General features: G+C 42.2%; 1 long non-coding RNA gene across 2 annotated transcripts; it reads right to left on the minus strand.

The window, feature by feature from the left end:
- Positions 1 to 691: 691 nt before the first annotated feature.
- Positions 692 to 25,694, minus strand: LOC142075524 (uncharacterized). Of its 2 annotated transcripts, XR_012670904.1 has the most exons (4): positions 25,564 to 25,694; positions 22,056 to 22,148; positions 20,313 to 20,368; positions 692 to 1,333 (listed from the first exon to the last, which is right to left on the minus strand). It is a non-coding gene; the product is annotated as an uncharacterized LOC142075524 (long non-coding RNA). The 2 variants fall into 2 exon arrangements; XR_012670903.1 differs by lacking the exon at positions 25,564 to 25,694 and having other exon boundaries at positions 22,056 to 22,486.
- Between the last annotated feature and the right edge of the window lie 261 nt (positions 25,695 to 25,955).

Raw genomic sequence — 25,955 nt, forward strand, 5'->3', positions numbered from 1 at the left:
CTGGAGAATGATTAATTGCGTGATGTGCTTTGAACAGATTATTGTACCTCCATAGATTACTCTTTTGACTGCATATATTATTTTTGAAAGCAGTTGCATAGCTTGGGTGATGCCATTATAACTACAAGTTGTAGCTGATGCTATAGTGATTATTTAATCATCAGAATTAGTTATTTATATTGTTCTTCACTGTTCCTTTTAAAAGTTGCGGTTTTGAAATTTGGTAAGTAAACACCATGTTGTCATCTAACCCTGAGTTTTGAAGGAAGATTTTTACATTGTGGAATATATTCTGTAAGCCATTTTTGCTAACAGAAAATGCCTGTGGTATTGAAAAAATGTCACATAATGTGCATTGCCTTGGAAGCTACAGCTCCTGATTTTTAATTTTAGCTTTGTTACTGTCTCTCTGGATTTTCTTAGGGAAGAATCATCGGGTTTAAGACATAGCTCATTGTAAAAGTGGCTGATAGGGCCCTGATTTTGCATTGAAGTTAGCAAAAGAGTCGCTATGACTGGCAGTTTCCAGAAAACTGAGCCATAGTTTCCATATAGTCAGATCCATTTACTTTATTTAAAATTGTGAGTACACACCCCCTATAAAAATCAAGGACATCCAGTAACTAGGATCTCAACACTAGTGGTCATTTTTAAACAGTATAGGCTTTAGCCATACTGCTGGTGTATCGCAAACAGGCAATATTATCTATGGACCTTAAACTGGACATATACAATATTAAGTAATTACGTATTGTTAAAAATAATAAACAGTTGACCTGAATATCCCCTTTCAGGACTTGCTGGCTTCCTCATGACGATCATAACTAACTCTTTGTGTCACAGAAGTTAAAGTCTAAAACGCCTAACTTGGAAAAACTGTTACTATCCATACATGATTGCTGCCAGAAATACTATATATCTCTATGTAGACAGGATACTGTACTTACTAGAGGTGGATTCTAATCCTGGCTCTGCTATTGACAAATTTGAGATAATAGTTTCAGTTTTCTATGTCCGTTTCCCCTTTTGTCTGTCCTCAGAGCAGATCAGACTCATGGTATGTTCTTACAGCATCTCCTATCAGCTTGCTCATCTCCAGTATTGGTACCAGGGCATTTCAGTAAGTTGCAGTGGGTGCCTGTTTATCAAGGGAAATGCATTTGCTGTAGTTCTAAAATTACTTAGCAGGAAGTCCCAACATGGGGGTTTCTCGCCTTTCTCTTCCTTCTCTTGCCTCTATTCTGAATAAATTCTTCAGGTTTCCATCTCGCTTCTGCCATACAAAAGCATTAATAGTCCTGTTCCTTGTGTCACTCCTTAGGCGTTTAGATACCTAAACCAAATAAACATAATAGGTCATCAGACTAGTATGGTTTATTCTCAATATATTAATATGTACATATTAATATATATTATCACGTATTGATAATTTTTGAGAGTAAAATAAAGTTGTTGTAGGAACTTTGTTGGTTGGAACTTTTAGAACTAAACTGAACAAAGACCATGGAGAATAATCCTTCATCAGCCAGGCGGTAAACTGAATGATCTCTAAAGGGTCTTTTTCATCTCTTCATCCTGTTGTTTGGTCCCAGGAAACACAGCTTCATTCAAAACTCATTGACCAGTCGAGCAGTTCAGGCAACACTCTACTCCAAAGAAAAAGGTAACGTCACAGCTCTCGGACTGATAGAATTAACACGATGTACGTTCAATTTCACAAATCCTCCTTAGTATGGTTCCGATCCTGAGCAATTCACAGTAACTCTGTTTTTGATTACTCTTAATTTCCGATGCCGAATATTGGACAGCCCTTTCAAACCCAACATATCATTTGTGCTATAACAAATTGTTTCTTCATTTGCTCTACTAATACAGTCACAGGAGCAAATGTTCTCTATCTATCTACAATTCGAGAAGGATTGCATATACAGGCAACATCTGCAAAAATGCAATGCTGGACTTCATTCCAGTTGAAACTGATATTAGCAAACATTCACCATGGCCGACGGCTTAATTTAAATCTTTTCATTGTCTGTCATTGAATTAATAGTGCTTATAGAGATTCTGCACCAATAATACATAACAAGAATTAAAAGCAAGGTATTCTGCATTCTTTTGCTTTGTTTGTTTAGGAGCTTTAATAGTTGAAATTCCCCTGATAGAACTTGATAGGTGGAGAGTTGCTATTACAAAATTGTTAACAGAGATACAAACCTTGTTTTCCAATAATCGCTGTAATATTACAGTGCTCTTATGAAGTAGACAAGTAATGTTATTTTCCTTTTGTTGGCAGAAAAAGAGGAATTAAGTAACTTGTTGAAGGCTGTGGTGGCTGTTAGGCTGCAAATGGAGCTGAATTTTGTAGATGCATGGTCTGTGCCTTCAACATACTTGCTCTTGGGCCCTGTGATTGTTCTGAGAGAAAGTTCAAAAGGAAACAAACTGAGAGGTATACAAACAGCATTCATTTTTCATGAGTGTTTTTATTCCACTCCAGCAGCTACCAACCAGCACTGAAGAAAGTACTAGCATAATGCAGCAATTGTTGCCACCTTCTGTTTTTAGCAATTTTTCCTACTTCTTTCTGCTTATTTTATTTTATCTGAAAGTTTAATAATTCTTTCAGGCCTCAGGGTTTTTTTAAAATTTGTTTTGTATTCTCTTTCTGTTACTGTTATTCGTGCTCCCTTCTTGTTTTATTTAATTTTTTTTTCCTGTTAGGCCAATACATATTGAAATTAACTTGAGACAGCTACATATGAAATACTCAGGTCATTAATATAAAAGATAATAGCAGTTGAAGGCCTCAAAAATGTTGCTCCTAAGCAGGGAAATTGGATTTGGGGGTTGTTGAGAGTAATGAAGAGGACTAATTGATACAGAAAGATAAATTTTTAAATCGGCTTACAAGTTCTTGGTCAAAACAGCATTACAATATCTGCAGACGGTGGAACAATTCCATTATAACATAGGATTATATGAAAATACAATAAAATAATACTGTTAGAACCTTTAGTAAATATATATAATTGTAATAAATAAGCAAGTTACCATCTGTCTCTCTTGTTTTATTAAACCAGCAAACCTATGCTACCACTGTCCAGTTTGCTAAAATCAGCAAATCAGAAACCAGTTCAGAGTACAATGTGTGAAATATTGTATGGATGCTAGCTAGATCAGAACTTGCATTCATTTTACACATATAAGGTAAATAAAGCCTAGTGCTAAGCTCCAGAGTAAATTACTCCCATTATTCATCTGGTCATAGAATCATTAAGGTTGGAAAAGAACCTCTAAGATCATCGAGTCCAACCATCAACCCAACACCACCATACCCACTACACCATGTCCCCAAGCGCCTCATCTACACGTCTTTTAAATACTTCCAGGGATGGTGACAAGATGGTATAGATCTGCAGGCCCACATACAAAATTAGCAGCTCCTAATTAACACTGAAGTGAGTCAAGACTGAGAGATACTGATGCTAGGAAAACAGGATTTTATTCTTGACTCCTACAAAATATTATGAACCCAAAATGACATAATGTAACATCAAAGCTGTGTTTTGAGAATATTTGCCTCATATGATAGACAGAAAGGTCAAGAGGGAAGCTGCCTGGATGAGAAATGACAGGCAAGAGCAGACCAATTATCATCTGCCTTGTGTACAGGAAAGACTCGGGGCTTAACTTGAAGGTTTACTGTAAAAGTTAAGAACTCTATTATTTAAGGAGACTGACCGAATTGAAGAATGAGAGGGAATTTCTTCATGAATGGAGAATGACAGATTGTACATTTTTTTGTAAAGTAATTCAACAAGAGAAACTATCCAAAACTGAAAAAAAAATAAAAGAAGCTTGCACCCTCCACTAGCATTTTTGCAGAGAAAAATAGATTAAGATATTGTCCATTTAGAAGCCAAGCAAGAAGTAATAGAAGTAGTGGCGGACATCACATAACGTTACTGATCATTGGTCAAAAATTGCAGATGAATTCTTATCATTACAAGGCAGACGCTTTTGAACGAATGAGTAGTGACAAGAATTCAAATTCCACCAAAATGCATAAAACATACTTTAAACAAATGCTGTTTTTTAATTAATCTGGTAGAATTCACAACACAAGTCTAACGCCCAGTCATATTTACTAAGATGCCCTGTTTGGGCACCTCTTTCCCACCAATCTGACCAACGTGCAGCTACTAAAGGGTTGTCGTATGGGGAAGGGCAACAAGAGGTGGCCTGGTCTGTCATGGCAAATTCCTGACTGCAGATGTGCACCCTCCTCCAGGGCGGTGTAGAGCGGAAACTCTTCTGCGCTTCATTCTTAACAAGTTCTGTTGGTGCAAGCCAAAACGTACCCCGAACCCTGCCTGCGACACAAATCGCACAATGAATCAGGACATTAGCCTTACCTGTACTGATGCTGCAGCTGAGTGAAAGCAAGCCGAGGAGGCGTGAAGCCACCTTCCCTCATTTCAGGCTGTCTAGGAGAAAAACTTCCCCTTATGGTCGCTCTAATTCACGCTGTCTGAAATAGTCCCTTCGAGGCTGTTTTCCAATCCGTACCAAATCCTTTTCCCGCCTTGGAACACCCTCTGAGCACTTAACACACAGCCAACAACACACGAGAGGTATGCCTGTTAAAAAGTATGTTCAGTGCATGTTGTATCGCAGGAAGTTTGACTTAACGTATGTTATTCATGTCACAGCATTGTATGCACACAACACCCTGCACACTATGGATGTATATGATCTGTATGTTTGATTTCAGGATTCCTGGGAGTCTTTCCAGGAATTAGATTGTTTCTTGGGTTTCATTTTGCTTTGCAAAACCCTGTTTTTCCCTTTATGGTCCCAAAGAGGGCAATAAGTGGCTTTCAGAGACTAATCTTCTGTAGCCGAGTGAGGTCCCGGATAGCTCAGAGATACTGGGGGACTACAGATGCCCCTGGTTTGTCCTTAAAGAGTTACTTCAGGCAAAAGAGTGATGGATTCTAGCGCAGTAAAGGCTTGATGGATGGTAAGGACATGTTTTGAACAGCAATGCAGGAAATATGGCAGGGCCTGTGACACCAAAGCAATGAAGCCTAGTGCTTAAGCTCACAGACAAAATGAGGCCCTTGCCAGTAATGTTGTTACCCATGGAGTATTACTGCTCCCTGTTATTTTAGTAACAGCTAATTTCTCCTATTAAAGATCATGAAATCCTTCTCTAACTGCATAGGTCCCAAGAGAAAAATCAGTTCCATGCCTAGCAGTGGAACAGGAGTGCGCATTTGGCTGAGTGAAGAATGCGCTGCTGCTGTGAAAACACCTGATGTCAGCCAGGTAAAAGCTGTGGATACGACTCTGGACTTCTGTACCCTACAAAACGTTCGTTGGGCTATGAACATGGACCTACAATACTGAAATTAAACTGATTTGCACTGTCAGAAAGTATGCCTGTTAACAGCAATGCAGGTTTCTGAATGGCAGATTGGAGATACTTCTGTAAAAAATTTACAAGTGTACTTGGAAAAAATGTTATTAAATATCTCAAAAGTGCAGGTGCATAGCCTGGTGATGATCCTTCTGTTACCAGTTCAAAGCCACTTTTTAAAATGCAAGCTGAATAGATACAGAAACAAAGTAACCTAAAACACGGAACTTGAAGTTTATATCACCAGCGAAAGCAATAAATAAAACTGCAACCAGACTGAGTGAGAATTGTGTTTGCTGTCTGGTGTGCCCCTTGTCTGTCTGTGCCGATACCTCTTCTCGCCTGTCTTGCACTGGTTCAAGCAAAGGGCCAAGTGTATTGGCCTCTTTCCATGCCAAGGCTGAAGGTGTCCGGCTGACAGCATTTCCAAACCCCACACAGCTGTGTACAGCAAGGATCGGGAGGGGTCTGCACGTGCACAGCCCTTGCACCAACAACCATAGACCTGGTACTCGGTGAGATCCACTGCGGGTATACTCGATGACGACACAGTTCTCCTTCAGGCCTCTCCTCCCTGAAGTTAAGGCTTTTTAACGTTTTATTACTCTCCAGCGTCCCTAATACAACAATTGTGGCTGCCAAGGAGTGGACCAAAGAAGGGGCTAGGCTGGCTCGCTCTACTGAAACAGCCTCTCCTCCTGCTGTTATCAGAGGCGGACGAGCCGGCTGCGCGGGCCCTTGGTCGCGCCAACCAGGCTGTCTCTTCGGTTTTTACTTTCTGTTGCCAGTTCCTTTTCATAGCTGCTGAATCCATCTCCGGCATTCCTCACTCGGTATTGTTTCTCAAACACATTGTCTGTCGTTTGTTCTTATTTTCGGAACAGCTGGACTGTTCACTTGTTCAGCCTTCCGAATGGCATAGCTACCTATTCTTATTTGGAAGTGCCTGTCAAAGAAATGGAAAAAAGAGTATTTATACAGTTTGATGTAAAGTCCTGGAGAAAAGCCCCACACTTTTTGGTCTTCATCAACATAAGATCATGGCCTCTAACTTAACATTTTTAGTATACCTCTTTCTCTCATTTGTGAGAAATCTAGCAAGTGAATAGCCTCAGCATGATAAGAACGTTATAATCCCTTCTAAAATTACATTTCTTTTATTGTACAGCATGTATTACATGAGAAATTGAGAATAAGGTTGATTCCTAACACATCATCTTTTATTGTCATGAGTCCTGTTTTCCAAACTTACTACCGAAATTATAGATGTACTGAATGCTTCAAAATGCAAGACAAAAATGTCATTTCAGCCAGTGATGGGGTTTTTATCAGGATACGGAAATGATATTTTTAGAAGCCCAGTGGAAGAACAACATCTCAATTAATGGAGAGTTTAGAAGTCAGTCTGCCGAGTTTGTTTCTTCATTAGTTTGGACAAAGAAAATTCTCGTTGCCTGAAAAATATACATAAGTGTAACCTGCCAAGATTGGAAAAAATCAGAAGCCATCCTGAGAAAATGATGAAGTGAGCAGCGAGCAATTGACATTGAACTACTAATGAAAAGATTTTTCTTTACACCACAGAAAGGACCTGCCATTTAAAATGGACAGGTTAGCACATCTAAAATATCGTTTCTATACTAAACTTCACAAAATTCTCTGTTAACTAAGAGATGTAAGTTAATATATGACACTCATGCTTTTGTTTATCCTTATTTGGACAATTCCAAAGGCTTTTTTTAATTCCCTTGAATTACTATACTCCAGAAATTTACCAAATCTTCAAAATTCAAATCAGCTGTTAAATTACTCAGATATTATCAAATCCAGTTTGTAATTTTTTTTCCCAGAAAAACTGTACATTTATTCAGACAGAGTTTAACTTGCAGCATGGTGCATGAAATCATTGCGTGTATCAGGTAAGATGATCCTTTGAACAACGCTGGAATACTTTCCTGACCCTGAAACCGCTGATGATGGCCACCGAAGAAAGGAGTGCAAAAAAAGGATTTGTAAGGGTCCAGTCCTCCAAACCGCTGTCAGTAGAGTTTCGAAATGAGTTATCTCACAGTCTCAGTATGCTTTTTTCCTCCCCTAATGCTCACCTTGTAATTTCTTATGTCTTGTCTACGATTCCCAAATGCACTGACCAAATTTACCCTGGCGTAAGAGGCTGTAACTCCACTTCGTTCACTGAAGTTATGTTCACTTACAACACAGTTACCCTGCGCTGGAACATTTCACGCAGGGAAGGTGTCGAGGTTATCCAAACCACGTCCAGTCCTGAAGTGCAGTCGTTGTACGTGCAGCATTTTTACAAGGTAAATAATACAGTAAGAGTTGAAGAAAGTCAGGAAGATGAGGATAAAGAGCAGACTGTCACTGAAATTGGAATGATTTATTTAATAACACTGTGAAATAGCACACTTTAGCTTCACCAGCTCGTCAGCGTCAGCTCCCCGCATCTGTACGTGGCGCTGACAGCTTCTTAACATAACAATGAAATCCACGGGCCAAATTCACCTCCGGTGTAACTCTGCTGAAGCTGTTGAAGGTATGTCAGAATTAATTCAGTCCAGCAATTACTCTCCATTATCTGGAGTAATGGTGGGGCTGCAACACCTGACTAATTACAAACTCAGATAATGCAGGTACTGCGGCGCATGGCTGAAAGCATCATCGTGCTTGGAAATAGCTGAGATCCAGCGTAGCCAGCACAGGCCCAGAACTGGAGGTGAAATGACTTCTGCTGAACTTCTCGGGTGTCTTTGTTCGGTGCTCCAAAATGCTGCCGGCCAAGTGCACGTTGCAGAGCTAGCGCGTCCTCCCCCCGCAGAGAGAGGCATAGTGCGAGGGCGCAGGCATCGGGGTCCCTCTGGCCGGATTTACTAGCTCCATTTTGGCATCAGCCAGATAGGTCCACGCAGAATCAGAAAAGCAACTGCACCTTTGTAGCTGGAGGACAATGCTGAGACGTTGTGGCTAGCTCTGCACAGAGCTGACGTGGATTTATAGGGGGGTTTAGCTGATATTTAGCTAAAATATAGTTTGTAAGCGTTTAGCTTACATATAGCTCTATACCAAAATGGGCCACATCTGGCACATACTGTCCAGAGATAACTGAGAGTTAACTGGGTATGATTCAAACTAAATCATGTTTAAGAGACAGGAATTTTCATGAAAACAGCCAAATTCCAGAAGCAGAGCCAAAATAAGATGTAAATTTAAACTGTGGATCCCTAATGTACAATGTATACATACTGTACGTGATATGTAATTTGGAGGCCAGAGAGGTAGTAATTTCCTATGTTACAATAGTGGAATGCACCCCCAAGCACCAATTCAAATGAGACCCCCCCCAGCAGAAGTGAACCGGAGTGCTGCCTTTTCCCAGCCCTGTTTCTTTTGTCTGCCATCCGGAAGGCTTACACAAATCCAGGTCGCTTTCTGTTTAATCCCCTTTATCCCACCACCTCGTAACTTTTCCTGCCCCCTTACCTGCTCACAGTCAAACAACATGGCTTTACGAATAGATGTATTTTGTTTATGTAAAAAACGTTTTCATCTATGTTTTCAATAGCGCTTCCGAATGTTGTCTGCTCTGGTAAATGTCTTCCCTTCTTTAGGAAAATGTTTAGACGCAGAAGCAGCTAAAAGCGGTGGTTAGCACCCGGGGAGGCGACAGCTCTTTGTAGGTATCCAGAAGTTGAGGCACAGCTGCTGTATCCTGTTCTGTCAACCGGAGGATTACTGGGGGCTAGTGATGAGGGTGGTGTCATCCATTTTCAGCTCACACCTGCTTCCATCTCTGCCAATACCTCTCTCTATTACCTTTGGCAGGTTACTTGCTTCTGGCTGTTATTTTCATCTAACTGCGGAATGAGGATGAGGATGATAATGTAATAGGTGTTTTGAAGATTAACTCAATAGTACTTAAGGCCCTTTTCAGACACTCCAGTGAAAACATGGGTGTACAGAAAATCGAAGTATAATTATTATGAAAATGTACGTTATTGTTTAGAGTAAAACGGAAGCAAAGGTGGGATGATGAGATAATCAGACCACTAGAACTGAAGGATTTTGAGACATGATATTAAATAAGTAAAAAGGAGAACACTTATTGAGCTTAGGGAGGGTTTTCCTAGCAAGCAATGTTCATTTCCTTCATGATTACTTTTTTTTCATATTGGTATCTGAAACAAGATGTAAAATGTTGCAGTATGACTGGAAATAGGAAGTTATAACATAGTATTTTAAAGGCCCAATCCTGTAACCATATTCACAGTCCCAGTGAATACAACATTAACAAGGTAAGTCCAGATTTAGGTCCCTACTCTTTCATTATTATTGGTTATATCATCAGATAAAGGTGTACTGGAGACAATATGAGTTTATTATAATTGTGAGACTTTTTAAAAATTATGTAATCAAAAAGTACCTGAAGATTTACCACATTTGGATTTATTAGAAATGAAAGGGCCAAACTAACTCACGTTGCCCTCAAGTCCCCCTGCTGCTCCTAAGAAGCCGATGTTACTTCTGTAACTAATGTTCTTTTTCAGAGAACATTTAGTACTTCATGAAATGGAGTATCTACAACTCAATCCAGAAAAGGCTAAAGGGATGACATTTATAAAGCTCAGGTTGCCACAAATCAGATTTAACTGTAACTGTACTGCACATGATGTAAAGTCAGACATAAATGAGATATAACACTAAGAGACTGGAAGTTATATTGCCCTACATTTCATTTATTGAACTTTCTTTAATTTATCTGCTTGTTTGGATTACACAGTATCATGAACACTCCAGTGGCAGCCCTCTAGTTGGGATTTCTATTTATAGCATACTTTCTCTTCAGTGGATGCCCCTCCGCATTAGTTTCAATGAGGCAGTAATCAGGCCCTTAAAGCAGAATTAAGATATCTTTAATAACTGAAATTAGATACAAAATTTACCCAGTATTCTTTCAAAAGACAATCAGTTTTTATAATTCTTTGGAACTGTGAAAGAGGATACATTTCTAAATGTTCCTCTTCCACATTTTCTTCTGTTTTTCTTTTACATATTTTGGGGCTGAACAGCCACCATCTCCACAAATTTCAGATTTCACACATGCACATATTTAGCCATAAGGCAAGTCTGAACTCTCAAAATAAAGCATACAACTATTCCTTGTAGGATAGATGTTTTCCTTTGCTAATTTGTGTCTTGGTAGCCAGGAGAACTACTTAGCTCTACATGATGCTTAACTAGACTCAGACTTTGCCGCTGAATTGGAGAGAGATGGGTTTGATGGACGGACTGTTGGATGGATAAGGACCTGGCTGGCTGGCTGCGTCCAAAGAGTTACAGTCAATGGCTCAATGTCCCAGTGGAAACCAGTAACCAGTGGTGTCCCGCAGGGGTCCGTACTGGGACCAATACTATTTAATATCTTCATCAATGACATAGTCAGTGGGATCGAGTGCACCCTCAGCAAGTTTGCAGATGACACCAAGTTGAGTGGTACGGTTGATTCGCTGGAGGGAAGAGTTGCCATACAGAGGGACCTTGACAGCCTGGAGGAGTGGGCCCATGCAGACCTCATGCAGTTCAACAAGGCCAAGTGCAGGGCAACCTGGGTCAGGGCAACCCCCAATACCAATACGCTGGGTGATGAAGGGATTGAGAGCAGCCCTGTGGGGATAGACTTGAGGAACCGGTGGATGAAAAGCTGGACATGAGCCGGCAATGTGCACTTGCAGTCCCGAAGGCCAACCGTATCCTGGGCTGCATCACAAGAAGCGTGGCCAGCAGGTCGAGGGAGGTGATTCTGCCCCTCTGCTCTGCTCTGGTGAGACCCCACCTGCAGTGCTGCGTCCAGCTCTGGAGCCCTCAGCACAGGACAGACACGGACCTGTTGGAGCAGGTCCAGACGAGGGCCACAAAAATGATCAGGGGGATGGAACACCTCTGCTATGAGGAAAGGCTGAGAGAGTTGGGGTTGTTCAGCCTGGAGGAGAGAAGGCTCCGGGCAGACCTTATTGCGGCCTTTCAGTACTTAAAGGGGGCTTGTAAGACAGATGGAGACAGACTTTTTAGTAGGGCCTGTTGCGACAGGACAAGGGGGAATGGTTTTAAACTGAAAGAGGGTAGATTTAGATTGGACATAAGGAAGAAACTTTTTTACGATGAGGGTGGTGAGACACAGGAACAGGTTACCCAGAGAAGTTGTGGATGTCCCATCATTGGAAGTGTTCAAGGTCAGGTTGGACGGGGCTCTGAGCAACCTGATCTAGTGAGAGATGTCCCTGCCCATGGCAGGGGGGTTGGACTAGACGATCTTTAAATGTCCCTTCCAACCCAAACCATTCTATGATTCTATGATTCTACAATTTTAAAGGAAAAAAACAAAACCAAGAAATTCTCAACAACCTTAAATCTGAGTACACTTGCCAGTGCAGCCCTTAGTGCAGCTCTCAATATTGTAGCTGATGCTGTTAGAAATATCAAGAGTGGCATTACAGATAAGCATTTCTTCATCACCATCTCTTGTCTGACCTTAACTCAAACACCAATCAAGAAAACTGTGCCCAGTAGTTTTCCCTATGTTATGTATGCAACCTACACTAACGGCGCTTATCATCAAAACCTAATCGTACATGCTGTGGTGTGCCTGCTCAAGGTAGAGGGGTTCAGAATGTCAGCTGCGGATGGTGGGGACGACATGGCAGAGGTTTAGAAAGGAGACCTGTGAGTGTGTAGGGGGTTGAATGACATAGCTGCGTATTTCTTTCCTCTGACTGTTTGGGTTGTTTTTTCAGTGTGGAAACTTTACTTCAAAATTACCTTTTTAGTGTGTGGGAATCAGACAGATAGCAATTTTGAGAATGTCTTGAGGGAGCAAGGTGATTTGAGTGATGAGACTCATAAGCCTTGTAATTACAGTAATTATGAGACCATACCTCTACAGGTAAGAACTCATAAGTAAAAACATTAGCATGACCATTTAAGAAGCTCAATAATTCATTCCAGGGCATGTGGTTACAGTGCAATGCTTAACATAAACTTCATGACTCTGTTGGCACTTGGTCTTACCTCTGAACCATGTATCCATCTTGTAAGTATAGATCCCTTTATGCTGTACTATTTGTATGTAGTCTTTCTGAGAAAAGTCTATAGCATCTATAGCAGCTGATTATAGCTGGTCAAATCTCACTATGTGTTTTAGACTACCTTTGCCCTGCAGCTTTATAAAGAGATGGCCTGAAACACTGGACTGTTCTCAGACAGATTTTACTCAGAGAAATGCATGTTGGAAAAAGCATATACTCCAAAAGGGAGCTTTTCTGTCCTGCATGTCCTACATGTGCTTTACTCTAGCCCTGACCTGCTGCCTAGTGGGATGGATGAGTAAGGAAAGTTTGGTAATATGAGGGAATGCCTCCTTCCTAATCATTCTATGCTCTTTTTTTGATTTATTTACTCAGCACTTCACTGCCAGGTATGTCTGCTGTCACTGTGAATTAATAATGTCACAAACCCTTTGAATGGTGCTGGGAGAAGCTTGTTAGAAAGAAGAAAGCCTCTCACCGAGTAGACATGCTGAGACAGAGAATATAAAAAACACAGGGTCATTAGATGGGATATTGTTAATATTCTTCAAACTTTGTATCCATGAGCTATAACGCTAAATGCCAGTCATAAAATGATGGTATCATATGGAAACTGCAGATGATCCTTTTGATCGCAGCAGTATATAATATTTCTTGAAGGTGTGTGCAGGACAAGTTTGTACAAATCTGAGCTTGTTTAGTTTTTTATTTAGATTCGTTTTGCTGAGTTTTACTCTCATTGGGGAATACCTGCATTGTTCATCATTTACATTTATGACGCTAAAAAACATATTTTATCGTCCAGTGATTTTTCTATTTCAGTGTTACAATTTTGTTTGAAATCAGGAGTGTTCTGATCATACAAAGTTACTACTCCGTATTAAAATCACTTTTAATATCAGTCAATTTCAGCTACAGATGAAATTTTATATTTATTTAAAATGTTATCAATGAGAAGTCAGATATAACATTTGCAATCCAATTAAAACATGTTTTTTAAAAATATAGTGGGTGTAGGCTGAAACAAGAGAAGTTCTGGCTTAGATACCCGGAAAAAATTTGCATCATGAGGACAGTCAAGGTTGTCTGGAGAGGTTTTCCAGCCTTGGAGGTTTTCAAGACGCAACTGAGAAAAGCCCTGAGCAACCTGGTCTGATCTCATAACTCGCCCTGCTCTGGGCAGAAGGCAGGACTAAGACCTCCTGAGGTCCCTTCCAGCATGAACCACCCTACAAGCCTATGAGTTGTTTTGGTTGCCTGAAACGGTTGTTGACAGTGTATGTCAGCACTCGGAGCAATAGGTGTGTATTACACTCCTGAACAACTACCAGTATATTTGGACATCTTAAGACTTTTGTCATAGAGCTCAGTTTTACTGTACAGTTGTTTATTATGCAATTAAAACATAATTCCTACAAAAGCTACTGTTTTCAATCAAATACGAAATCACTGCACCTGTCTTTCCAAAACCAGCAGTATGAAGCAAAACCAGCCTCATAACCTTTGCATTATCTCTATCTTCGTATTTGTGCTGATCTTGCATTAAAAGGTTGCAATAGCTACTTTCCAGATAAGGTAAGAATTTGCTTTTTGACATAAACATGTTTTTAAGCATTTTCTCCCCTCTGGCCTTTTTAGCTTCTTCCTCCTTAAAGAAAACCTCCCCCTAAAATTTTGCATCCTTTCTCACTTCCAGTTATGTTTTTAAAGGAGATTTTGGTAAAATATATAAAATAAGATCCTGAATTACACTGTTTTGAAAACAAGCTGAAAATTCTTTTTGGTTTTATTTTGGCTGAACTTTTCTCTGGAATCTTTGCTTCGATTTTGGTTGTGTTAGCCTCATTAAGGAAAAGTGCCCTTTAGTATTCTAGGAAGACCGCTGAGGGATTAAAATAGATATACAGGCTTATTTCTCGTGTACTTTTATGTTTATTATTTCTTCGGTTTTACAAAATGGGATTTATCCAGGACTTTAAGTGACCCTCCCACTAGTAAAGTGGCCCTCTGAAGAGCAACATTTGTATTAGCAATATTATCAGCATTTATACATATTGTACACAAAAGAGTATGTTAAGAGAATATGATTACATTTGCAAAGTCAAGTACTCAAAAGGCACAAAGTAAAGAATTAAGCTTTAATTTGCCCGCCTTACACATCAGCATTCCTGTACAGGAATTAGTGACTGAATTGTACAGTACTTGCCCACCTTTTCGGGGCACAGAAAAGATGATGTTCTTTTAATGAGCAGCTATACATTTTTTATGCTTTTCCTCATTCTCTAATACGTTATTGCAGGTCTTATTTACTGTACTGAATTTAAACCCTGTTTGGAAGACTGAATTATTAATTGCTTTTTGGGGTGTCTCATAAAGAAACCATTCCACTTCATCAGAGGAACCTTCACAGTTCCTGTGTGAGCTGGGGCAGTACTCCCTATGACCATACGCTGTTTTATAGGACAGAGCTGTGGTGCACAGAAGAAAACCAGAGATATCTGTTAATTTGGTAAGCCTAGGACTTTTTTTTTTTCAGAGAACTTATGTATGCCAAGGACAGTCCCCTCTGATTTTGGCTGCAACGGTGAGCACACATAATTTCCACAAATTAGGTCACAGAGTCTCCAGTCAGGAAGCTAGAAAAAGAGGAGGGCACAAACAAGGACCACACAAACAATTTGGTTAAATGACTTGCATCATGTCTCATTTGAATCCCATGACAGAGACAGAATCCCGTCATGGGATTTACCAGAGTAGCATTCAATGATTTTAATCATTAAAGCATCCTTTTTGTGGTAGCAATATCCTGATTCACCAACCAAATACCTTCCAGACCAAATGAGTTAGAGGTCCTACAGAAAACATCCTCCCTTCTTACAAGCCATGGCTCATCTACAAGCAGGTCTAGCCCGGGCACTGACAAGGGGAAAGCGCCTGTGAAAAACACTACATGATCACCAAACTCCAATATATAAGCATGTTTCTGTGTCTAAGTTGGCAACTGGCCTGGAAAACTTCAGCCAGCAGACTGGTGAAGTTATTACCAACGGAACACACTCGCATCAGCAGGAAATGTGAGTCTCAGTCACAGGAAGTTACTATCTGTACCATACCACTTACAATAAACTTTTAGTAACATAAATATGTTGGTAAGTAAGTAGTGTAATATTCAGGATTACCAGAACACACGAACTGAGTGTATGAGGCCTGCATTAGGGGGAAATACCAAAGTGAAAGAATAGGTCAGAACATAAAGCTCAGAGAGCAGAGGCTTGAAAAGATGTGTACAGCCAAAGACCAGGGATGGGAGACCAGGGGTACACCACAGGCGGTCATGGATGAGGGGTTTTGTAGTCACAGGAAGGGGTTGGCTTGAAACCCTCTCCACAGAAACAAAGACGAAGATGTTGGGTAAATTAGAGAGAGAACCATCCTGTGACCGAATTGCAGCAGCAACTTTGCAGTTCAAGCACCAGAGCACCAGGAGAAGAGTGGTGGTATGGTCTGAGCTGGTGGGTAACCTGAACCCCAGAGCTGGGGGGAGCAACGCCCCTGTCACCTTGGGAGCTGTTTTGTCATCCCCGATCTCTCTGAATCGCTGAGTATCTCCTCATGGCTTTCTGAGAAATATTCCTGTAACAAACACTTGAAGACTTCAGTAGCGGTGTCTAAAATCAGTGCTCTTCTGGTACTACCATTGCTCTTGCACAAACCCACAAGAAAAGTCAGGGCTAGCTGGGTGGGAGGGATCCAGGGTCCCTCTGGAATCCCTCTCTGACTGCTGTCCTCCTCAATGTGCAAGAAAAAACTTCCTAACATATCCAGAGGACTTTCCCTTCTAGGAAAAGGAGGAGAAGTTCTAACTATTCCCTTTTCAAAAAATCTTAAAGGAACTGATTTGCTCTTTTTTTTCTCCTCTCTTTCTTAAGGCAAAAAAAAAGTTGCCCAAACATTCTCTTTCTCCAAATTCCTCACACAACCCGTTTTAAAAAACAGCAGCACTAGCTCTGCTTTGGTTTCATTCCTTCCTCAACTCCCAGAAACAAGTCTATGACTATTGCACCCTACTCAGCTAATTTTTTTTAGAGGTAATACTGTATGACTGAGTAATCTGCTTCTTTAACACTGGCTACAGTCTTCCATGCTCCCAGTTATTTCCTCCCAGTTTACAACATGTACATTTTTTGAATTCCTTCATAGATCTATGCAAGTCTGAGGGTGTTTCAGCCATTTATTCTCCCTGGCCAAAAATACTCGTATTTAGACTTAACAGTGTAACAATAACAGTAACCATTTTCCCTCCCAAAAGAGAAAACATGAAGGACACACAAAACAGTCCACACAAATTGTAGTGGTAACACAGAATAGTTAAAAACACAAGCATGCTAGTCTGCAATAGCTGTACAACCATGTAATCAACACACTCCCTAGTACCAGGCAGATCAGTTCAATTCTGTTCATAAAAAAATTAAACGGATTGATTTAACTGTTCCTTTACTACACTAAGTAATCTCAGTGGAGTGCACCTACGCACTAAGCTGATGTGTGTTAATATACTTTGGAGAGGTACTTCTTTTTACACCACTGCTACGTCTAACTACTGGTATACAAAACAAACAGGATACATCTTTTCACTACCACAGAACAGTAAATTAATGTTAAGGTTGAGCAGGGTGGCAGCCAACCACGAAAGCTATGGGGAACAGGTTAGCTCCCATGGGACTTTTGCAAACAGTACCTGGACATTTTAAACTGTTGGTACATTTTTGTAACAAAAACTTAATACTAAATTTGTTTGTTAGCTGAGCTCGCTATCCTTGTATTATCAAACTCAGCTCCTAGATGACAGATTTAGTCTTTCTCATCATCAATCAAAACGCATTTAATTTTGAGACACATTTAATATGCAAGCGGAGAACATCACAGTATTCCTTCCAAAAATGTACAGGCAAAAAACTGAGAGAGATTTTCAAGCAGCATGCCATTTATCCCTGGTGTATTACAGTGCAACTCCAGCTAAAGTTTGTGGGAGCTGCATTAGCATGCACAGGTATATGAAAACAGTCATTTTGCACTACTCTAAAATAACCTTTTCCAGACTGCTCCAGGGGAGAGCCATGTTCACTCCTCCTTAACTGAAGAATGGTTCCTGCCATGCTTCCTTGCTGTCGATTAGCACGGGCTGGTACTACCGCAGGAGACTCACACTTTTGGCAATACAGCCCTGGTTCATATTGCATCACACCGATCCCTTCCTCCTGCAAAGGGCAATTCTGCACCCCTGAAGTGACCGCAGAGGTCATCCGCATCAGACCTCTGACTAACATGTTATCCTTCTCCTGATCAGCTATGTGTAGACCATGACCCTTTTTTTCAGCAGAGAAGAAACTCTTTCAAGATCAATCTGGCAGTTCTCAGTCATACCGTATATCCAAGCACCAGAGGTGCACTATGGCTCTGAAATCGCTCGACACTTGGCCCCTAATGACTGATCAGAGGAACCAAGTACGCTCAAAGCGTCACCCTAACTCACCGGTAGTCAAGCCAGGATTCAGAATAAAATTTTCTGATATGTGTTACATACTGAAATGTTTTAAATATTACTTGACAGGAGCTGCATCTTGATAGTTAGATGAATAGAGTTAGATAAATAGAGAGTATTTACCTCCTCTCTGTCTTCTGTTAGATTTATTACAAACAGAAATTAAGATTAATACGTCTGTTAACTTGCGGAGCTAGAAGAAATGCAAGCAGATAAAGTGCATGAAGAAAGAACAGGAAAAGCTGGATGTTTGTTAGTTTTATGCATCATCATGAATATAGTAGTAAGCCTCTGCCCAGACAATAATAATTAATGAGGTACTGAGAAAAAAGGTTTACCATACATACATACTGTCACATACAGGACTCTGCGGTCACTACTGGTGTCCTTTACTCCGCAGTTCCGACCTGTATCATTACTGGGATATAAATACAGATTTCAGTTTTCTACTGAGTTCATTTGCTGACCCTATTCACATCCTAGAGAGCCACTGAAATGTAAAATCCACACTTCAGGTGTTTGTGTTTTCTTATTGTATATATTAATGAATCAAGCCACATGTTAAATGGGCATTTGGTGCATTATTTAAGTGATCTCCTAACACACAGCAAGCAAAAACACTTTGTAAGTTCTGCCGTAAGAAGGAAAGATTTAGGATTTTGTCCACAGGGGTAACTTAAATACTCTGCGATAATTCATGACTAGAAGATTGGTAACCACTGTACCCATAAATAAACTGCTGCCCAAATCTAAGGTAATTCAAGAGATAATAACTGTAAGTTACCAAATTATTTTTTTCAGCATTTGTTCCTTCTAGGCTAAGAAATTTCTCTAACAGACAACACAATGCAATTTTTTTCAGGAAAAAAGCATACATTGAGTATTTATTATCATTTAATACATTAGCTACTGTTTATCCAGGCCTCATTAATCTAGTTTTACCACCTTCATTTTCAAACCTAAGCATTATACATGTTTTAGCTAAACATAAAATTAGCACACCCTCTACATATCATACCTTCACTAGCACTGCTGCTAAACGTGTAAAAACATGACAGACATTATAAAACAGCCACAGATTCCAACTTCAGGCAAGGTATTCTCGGGTTAAAACTGGCATCAACACCAACATAAAATTACTCTTGCACAAAACATCATAGAGATGGTTATCAACTGCAGTGAAGAACAAAAAGTTAGCATGAAAACTTTAGAAAAACATGAATTTCACCTGCATGGGCCATGGAACAGTTTGTTTTTCCAATTGCTTACTCTTCTCCCCTTTTATTATTATTATTTCTGTTTATTTGTATTACGATAATATTTTCAGAAAACTCTCTGGGAGTTCTGTCACCGACTTCAGTGGAGGCAGTTGTAGGCTCCTGCAAAGATGCCTTATGTTTGTGGACTTTGATTATTACTGTTCTGCCCAGATACCATACTACCCTCTTCATTAATGGTAAATATTGCATTTGGATTAAAAATATGCACAAGATGCACTTACAGTTACAAGGCAGTTAAAAGTAATTTTTGTGTAAAATATGGAACAGATTTTATAGCTCTGATTAGATTTAGAAAAACCCTTTAAATAATTCCAGAAGTTTTGGAGACTACTTAGTTACCACCAGTTAACATCCAAGGAAAATAGGTTGTATCTACTGTTTTGAGGACTCTTTTAAAACGTTAGTCGATTATTTACAACGCAGTCAATTCTGATGTTTTTCCTCAGCTGCAATTGAGTTAGGATTTTAGGATTTAGCCTTCACTGAGTAAACAGTGGTTGCACTCTAAAGAGATTAAACCATTTTCTTCCAGTTACTTTCTTTTAATCTATGTATTAAATCCTTATACCAGCTAACTGTGGACTGTGAGTGTAGTGCACAAACTCCTCCTGTTTATCTTAGCTGTATCTGCTGCCCCACCATATTTCTTTTGTGCAGAACAATGCTGCACCAGATTTATCTTTACTCTCATGCAACACATTCTCTACATCTGCCTTATTATTAAATATGCATAAAACAAATCCTGCAGGACATGGTAATATATATATAACTTGGTGTTTGTAGTAAGAGGAGTTAAAAAGTTACTGCTTGAGAATACTAAACACTGAATTGAGTATCAAAATATTCCAATCATTCCAGAGATTGTTTCAACATTTAAACAGTGTTTTTAACAGAAATACTAAATAAATGAGAAATGAAGAGGTGTGCACTTAAATATTAACTATTGACAAGGACAAGAAAATCATGATTACCGTGTTCTGGTCAGCCTTGTGTGAATCCACTCTCAACTGGAGCCGATGACCAGCTTCTGTTAACACCGTTATAAAGGGAGATATTTTATAAACACAGTTTGTTAGAGTGACCTTAGGCTGCAATGGGCGTATACAAACTAAGAGTACAGAAGACAAACTATCACAGTGAAGTTACCTTTTATTCCCCACACTTTTATTTTTCCTGTTTACCTCAAGTTGGACTAAATTTACCAAAATTTGTCATGGGATCTATGTGACTAATGAGAAGAAAATTTGAATGTTTGACAGTTCAGTGTCCTCTGTGCTGGCACAAGTTATGCCACCTTGTGTGTATGAAGAGCAAATTTTGTTCTCCTATTTATATGCCCTGCAAACAAAATGGTGGTGAGTGGGTGGAGTAAGAGTATGAGCATTCACTTGCCATTTTCAGAGAAATTTGCATAGGCAACCTCTAATATGCCTCAGCAAATTTAGATGAATGAATGGGTCATCTTAGCAATCGCTGACATTATATACTATCTAAGCATGCATGAAACCACAAAATTGTTTAGTCATTCATTTCCAGTTACAAAAATGCTTCTATCGGTACAGATTAGAGAAGGAACCCCTTAAAAGTCTCAGAAGGAAATTCCTCACAATGACGAATGCGTGTCCTGAGACCTTGTGCAGAAACAGCCTTGATAAACAGCTTGATCAAATAATTTGTGCCTCTCCAAGAAGATTTAAAAAGTCAAACACACAAAAGTCACTCTTTATCTGCAATGCTAAAACATTACATTACCCACAGATTCCTTAATGGCAGACCTACTGCAGGCAACTGAGGTAACAGACTTAGGAGAGCCCAGGGCCCAAGCCATCAAGGTGCCAACCACCTCGTGCGCAAAGTGCACCGCTGGTTCCAGCAGTAGTCAAAAGGACTGAAAATACCAGCTTTGCCAGAGGCCTAAACAGCTAACAGGGTTAGGTGTTTAAATAGACCAGCAGTCCCATTAGAGTAATATAAAATCAAATACATCTGAAGGATCATACGGAACGAGACCTTAGCTGCAGTTCATGTGGGTATGTAGTTTCAATGTGAAGGTATGTATTAAGATTCCAAAGCCAAATTAATTCCTTGTCAGTTCTGTGAGACAAGGGTTGTATCCACGTGATGTTATTTTAAAATAGGCTTTAAAATGAAACTTCTTTGAAATAAAACTTTTGGAATAAAAATCATATAATTACAACCTGTAATTAACATGTGACTTTAAAATGTGATATGAAGTTCCAAGAAAATATTCCATTAACAAGACATCTTCAAGATCCCCAGCACCAGCCCCACATACCTTCTGTACTTAAATGTCCTACTTTGGCCCCACACTGACTAAGGCATCTACTACCACCATTTGCAAATTAATTTATTATTTAAGTAATGAGTAATTGAATCCAAGCGAATACAGCGCTCAGAGTCTTCACATAGGCTAATATCTTTCACTAGAAGACTGGGCAATTATTGTTGGAGAAAAATGCAATTAACAAGGTAAAAGTATCACGAAAATACAAAACTGTGCATATTTCAAATGTCTACAGCCATACGCTCATTCATTACTTTTCTGAGTCAGTCAGCAATTTTTGAAGCTTTTAAAACCTAGGCACAGTTTTCATTGCTGGTATAGTTTATTGTGCTTAGAAATAAGGACTGCTGAAAATGACTTGACTGTGTATCTGGAAACTCATCCCAAAACACTGTTGTTTCTGTCTCACCTGCGTCCCACAGCTGGCAGAGTCAGAAGCATATGCTGGGCAAATTATTATATTTGACTCCAGCTCCTCTTCCCCAGAACACAACTGTACCAACTAGAAAGACCCCCCCCCCAAAAAAAAAAGAAAAATAGGTCAGCATGATCATCTTAGGCACTAACACAGTATTTTCCAGAAACATAAATATATAAGAGGACGGTAAGATTTTTGTTAAAGAGCAGTGAGAGCATCACTGCTTTTTGTTCAGGCAGCTCCAGACATTCCAAAATACATCAGCAATCTTTCATTTGTATAATCATAATTTTTACTAAGAAAAACCAAAACACAGCCATTCACCAGTACTAATCAAATTAAGTTTGAAGGAACTTAAAATGTATCTGTTTGTCACCCCAGAATAAGGAGGCTTTGTATAGATCTGGGGAGTCGGAGACAAGTATTCCCTCTCCACTGAATGGAAAAAAATTTTCTTTGCTAGTTTAAGATAAACATCCCTCAATCAATCTGTAACATACGTGTTTAAGATTTTTTATGGTTAGTATAGAATACATAACTACTATTTCATTCAAAAAGTTGATCAGGATGAATTGCCTGTTGCCTACAGCATAGCAAGTAAAGCTGATCATCTTGCTCAGACCCTTGTGAATTTGTTGTCCTCAGCCAGCCCTCACAATACTCCTCCTCACACCTTCTTCCCCGACGCACAAACACCCACAGGCATGTTCATTTCAACATTCACCTTCTCCTCCTAGTTTCTTTTCCCATGTCAGGGATGCTGGGGAGGACTGAACCACTGCTGCATCCTTATTAGATACCACAAGATCACTGCGGACAGATGCTCAGCTTAGGCCGACAATACCCATGTTTGGGGCACTGCAAGCAGCAGGGTTAATACACAGCGAGTAATGCAATTCCTCCCTTCCAAAGCAAGTGGGACTGCTTGCTTGCTGAAAGGTAAACGTGTCCTTTGAGAACTTCCTTAGCACGAGCCACACTGATGGTCGGCACTTTGCAGGCCAAAGCTTTCCAGCTTTTAGGCTTTCTCAATACAGATGAGGGCACTGGTACAGGTATGCTTGCATGCTTTCTGCTCACCGACGATTCGATGCTGTAAATCATAAAGTGAATGAAGGGGGGAAAAAAGAGCCATCACCACTAGTTTAAAGCATTACTGCTTTGTCTGCTCTCCTTGCTCCCTTTAGTCGTGACCCTTAGGTACGTCAGGTTGTGGTTTTGCTGAAGAGGCCTGTTAAGAGGTCAGCACTGCAAAGGGCTGTGTGTATGGAAAGTGCATTTTGAGCCCTGCAAAGAGTTAATCCTCCTTTCACGAGGCCTTCAGAGGACTCAGAGGGCATGAAGCCAATAGAAAACCACCCCCCAGAAACCTCCAAACCCTTAAGATTATGTAGAAGCAACTTCAGGCAACCTTGGTCCAGTGTGAGCAGAAGGCATCGACTGAAGTCTTTGGCCTGCCTGACAATAAAGGTGTGGGCATACCTCTCGTACACGTGTGTCTGTGCGCATTCATACATTCAGCATTCCTCAGTTCTGCTCACTTTCGAGAGGCAAGGACGGACATTTTCGGCACCTCTCTTTGTTCGAAGGACGGCCACTGCAGGAGCAGATGCTTTCATGTGAACCCCACCCCTGACTCTGCTGGGCTGCCCTCTCCGAGTCACACAGCGGGAAGCCCGGTGAGCACTGTCACTTTCCCCACATATTAAAAAAGAAAGCAAGCTAACACCCAAAAAAACTAATGGACAAACCCGCCCTGCCTCCCCCCCGCCCTCCGCCGGGCCGCTGTCCTCCCGGCAGGCACACGCCTTGCCTCAGAGGCCACCGCGCCCCACCCGACCACCCCACAGCCCACCCCACAGCCCACCCCCTCACACAGGATACCCCACCCCACAGAACACCCCACAGAACACCCCCGCACACACACTGCCGGGGTGGGGGTAGCGGGGGGCACCCCTTGCTGAGGGGCGTCGCGATCCCCCCCCCCCCCCCCGCCCCCCGGCCCCCGCGAGATGGCGGCCACCCCGTTCCCGCCGGCGGGAGGAGCGCGCGGGGCGCGCGGCTGTTGACAAACTTGGTGCGGCAGCCAGCCTGTGTCAGCACAACTTCCAGGAGGAGGAGAGGCAGCGCCGCGCGGGGCCGGCGGGAGGCGGCCGCGGGGACGGAACAGCAAATGCTATTCAGCCCGAGCAGTTTCAAGCCGCCCATGCTGGGGAATTACTGTAGTCTAGCTACGGCTCTTAGCGCTGGCTGGCTGTGTGTGTGAGTGTGTGTGAGTGCGTGAGTGAGTGTGTGCGTGCGCCTGTGCCCGCGCGCGCCGGGCGGGCGGGGGAGCCGGGCGGCAGCTCGGAGTTAACGCGCCGCCTGAGGAGAGGGGAGGCGGGCGGCCGCGGGGGGGGGGGGGGTGTACCCAACTTTCCCCCCAAAACTCGCTCCCTGTCCCCCTCCTCCCCCCGGTAGGACTCTCCAAATTTAAAATAAAAAAAAAAAAAAACACCCAAACGTGTTCTCGGGCAGGCTGACAGCCGGGGTCAAGAAACAGCTGCTGGAGTTAATGTTTCTTCCTCCCACTCCGTCTGATGGCGGTGCCCTGCCAAGACGAAGTGGGAGCGGGAGCGCGGCTGCTGCCTGCCCGGGTTTGTGGGGCGGGCGGCGGCGGCAGACCGGCACACGCCGTCCCCCCTGGCGGGCAGCGGCCGCCCGTACCGGGCCGGGGTCGGGGTCGGCAGAAGGGGTCAGGGAGCAGCGGTGGGGGGGATCTCCCGTCCGTGGGTTTTCTATTTCCCCCCCTCTCCCTTCTCCAGAAACCTGGCAGGCGCAGGGAAGGCACTGCGTCTGCTGGCAAGGGCTGATTCACGCTGCAGATCGCTGCCCGGAGAGGGCTGCGGGCACCCAGCCCGCCCCCCGGCACCGCGCCCCGGCCGCCGAGTTGCGGCCGGACCCCCGGTCCGCCCCGCCGCCAAGTTTGGGGCGGCCGCGCCGGGCTCCGGGGGCGGCCCGTCCCCCCCGGCCCGGGCTGACCCCACCCGCCGTCCCTCCGTCTCTCGGCGGGGCAGGTGCCGTCGGAGCGCCCTCCCCGCCGGGCGGTGGGTTCCCCTCGGGCTCTGTCCTCCCTCGCAAGCCGGCTGAGGGCGTGGGGCCTCCGCGGTGCCTCAGCGTGGGCGCCGCACGGCCTAGAGGTCCCATCCCCGGCACCGCCCGGGCCTGGCGTGAGCCCTGTCCCCGGGGGACCCGACACCAGCCACCGGGCTCCTGCCCCCAGGCAGCGGGCGAGGTCTGTCTTGATCCTGGAGGACCTGGAGGTGGTTGGCTGTAGATGAGCTACTGTGCTGGCCCTCCTTGAAAGCACAGCGTTTTGGGTTCCAGAAGTAATTTTCTGGGTACATGCTCAGAGGCCCGTTTTGAATTTAAAAATGTCGGATATCTAACAATTCCCACTGACACAGCTGCTCAGCACCTTTTGAGGACCAGGCTCCTAAGCAGGGACGTAAGGACCTACCTTTGAGCACCCATTTTTAAGGAAGTTGGGCAGCATTTCATGTCAGGGAGCAGTAGCGTTGCGTCGCCCTTGTTTTTCCCGCTAAAGATGAAGCTGCCCCTCTGCTTATGTTTTATGCATGTCAGATCAGCCCCGCTACCACAGAGTTACGCTTGCCGTTAACTGCTGTATCCTGATACTTCCTCACCACATCAACCGCCGCTTAATGTCATGACACGTTTTACCATGTTGTGACACAGCTGCATCATGTGAAGGTGTTGCGTCGACTCTTACGGTTTTGTATCTTTGGAATATTTATGCATTCACCATTGCCACGGAGATGTCTGTTCATAAATAAAATAAATGCAGGATGAGGACTATTGACATCCTGCAAACATGGCTTGCAAGAGACT

This window comes from Calonectris borealis, chromosome Z, assembly GCF_964195595.1.
Source record: "Calonectris borealis chromosome Z, bCalBor7.hap1.2, whole genome shotgun sequence".
NCBI lineage: Eukaryota > Metazoa > Chordata > Aves > Procellariiformes > Procellariidae > Calonectris > Calonectris borealis.